Genomic DNA, 2,664 nt, shown 5'->3' on the forward strand with positions numbered 1-2,664 from the left:
GAGGCTACTTCAAGTGTGATTCACTAGACCACTTTATTCGAAACTGCCATGAGATGGAGGAGAAAGAGAAAAAGGAATATGTGAGAGTGAGTAATGCTCCATTGAGGGGTAGACCACAGAAGAACCCTGGGAGTGGGGCTGGTAGCAGAGGTATGCCTAGAGATTCTACTGTGAGGTCCGAGGGTAGAGCGCCTGCAAGAACATACACAATTCGCACCTGCGAAGATACTGCGTCTCCCGATGTGATTGCGGGTACCTTTTCTATCTATGATATATCTATGCTTTGATCAACCTGGGGTCTAACCACTCTTATATTTACATGAAATTGGTACCTAGTACGAGTATGCTAGTGGAGTCTACTAAATTTTTGGTAAAAGTGTCCAACCTGTTAGGCAAACACGTAATAATTGACAAAGTGTGTAGAAACTGTCCTTTAACGGTTAGGGGCCACTATTTTTCATGCTAACCTCATGCTACTAACGTTTGATGAATTTGACCTAATTCTTGGCATGGATTGGCTGACTGTTCATAACGTGTTAGTAAATTGTGGTAGTAAATTTATTGAATTGAGATGTAAAAATGGGGATATTATTTAGGTTGAATCAGGTGAATCAGACAGTTTACCAGTACTAATTTCTTCTTTGACTGCTGAGAAATACATGAGAAAAGGGTATGAGTCTTATCTTGCATTTGTGTTGAATACCCAAGAGTCGGGAGTAAAGATTGAGTCTATGCCAGTGGTATGGGAGTACCTGAATGTGTTTCCAGAAGAATTGTCCGGATTACCTCCAACTAGGGAAGTTGAGTTTAGTATCGAGTTAGTCCCTGGTATGACACCTATCTTAATTTCTCCATATAGGATGGCTCCGGTGAAGTTAAAGGAGCTAAAAGTACAGTTATAAGAACTAACGGACAAGGGTTTTGCGAGACTGAGCTATTCCCCATAGGATGCTTCGGTACTTTTTGTGAAAAGGAAAGACAGGTTGATGAGGTTATGTATAGACTACAGACAACTCAATAAGGTGATGGTGAAGAACAAGTATCCCTTGCCAAGGATCAATGTTTTGTTTGATCAACTAAAGGGAGCCATGGTGTTTTCTAAGATAGACGTGAGATCTGGCTATTTCTAGCTAAGAGTTAAGGAGCAAGATATGCCGAAAATCGTGTTTCGGACGAGATATGGGCACTATGAGTTCCTTGTCATGCCCTTCGGCTTAACAAACGCCCCCGCCATGTTTATGACTTGATGAATCATATTTTTCGGCTGTACTTGGATAACTTCGTGGTTGTTTTTCTCGACGATATATTAATTTATTCTCATGGTGAGAGTGAGCACACGGAGCATTTAAGAACCATTTTGAAGACATTAAGAGATAAACAGTTGTATGCCAATTTAGTAAAAGTGAGTTTTGGCTCTAAGAGGTCAGATTCTTAGGACATATCTTGTCGAGTGATGGGATTAGAGTTGGCCCGAGTAAGATCTTGGCTATTGTTGAGTGGAAACCACCGAGGAATGTATCAGAGATTAGAAGCTTTCTAGGCCTAGTGGGTTACTACAGATATTTGTTAAAGGATTCTCCATGATTGCTACTCTGATGACAAGGTTGCTGCAAAAATATGTCAAGTTTGAATGGATGAAAAAATGCCAACAGAGTTTTGAGAGACTAAAGGTGTTGTTGACTGAAGCTCCAATTTTAGTGCAACCAGAACCGGGAATAGAATTCGTAGTGTATAGTGATGCATACTTGAATGGATTAGGATGCGTACACATGCAAGAAGGTAAGGTGCTAGCGTATGCCTCAAGAGAACTGAAGCCGCATGAGAAAAACTGTCCGACTCATGACTTAGAGTTAGCCACCATAGTGTTCGCACTGAATATTTGGAGACACCATCTATATGGCGAGAAATGCTGGGTATTCACTGACCATAAAAGCCTAAAATACTTGATGACTTAAAAGAATTTAAATCTACAGCAACGAAGGTTGCTGGAGTTGATTAAAGATTACGAGTTGGTAATTGACTATCACTCGGGAAAGGTGAATGTGGTCGCTGGTGCATTAAGTAGGAAGTCATTATTTGCCTTGAGAGCTATGAATACTCAGTTGTCCGTAATGAGGATGGTTCAATTCTAGCAGAGTTAAGAGCTAGACCTATGTTTCTTCATGAGATTTGTGAAGCTCAGAAGAGTGATAAGGATTTGCAAGCCAAGATAACTCAGTGTGAGACAGTTGAAGAATTAGATTTTCAGATTCGTACAGACAGTTGTTTGATGTTTCGAGATAGGGTTTGTGTACCTAGAAATGATGAGCTTATTGGGAAAATTCTTCACGAGGCACATAGTAGTTGTATGTCAATGCATCCGGGTAGTACTAATATGTATAATGAATTGAAGATATTGTATTGGTGGTTGGTCATGAAAAGAGACATCTTAGATTTTGTGTCGAAATGTTTAATTTGTCAGCAAGTGAAAGCCAAGCACCAAGTACCATTGGGTTTATTTCAGCCTGTGATTGTTCCCGAATGGAAATGGATCGAATTACCATGGATTTTGTGATGGGATTACCACTGTCACCCAGAAAGAAAGATACTGTTTGGGTCATAGTTGATCGACTAATGAAATCACCTTATTTTGTTCCGGTGCAGACCGACTACTCACTCGATAAG

This window comes from Gossypium hirsutum, chromosome A12, assembly GCF_007990345.1.
Source record: "Gossypium hirsutum isolate 1008001.06 chromosome A12, Gossypium_hirsutum_v2.1, whole genome shotgun sequence".
Lineage (NCBI taxonomy): Eukaryota > Viridiplantae > Streptophyta > Magnoliopsida > Malvales > Malvaceae > Gossypium > Gossypium hirsutum.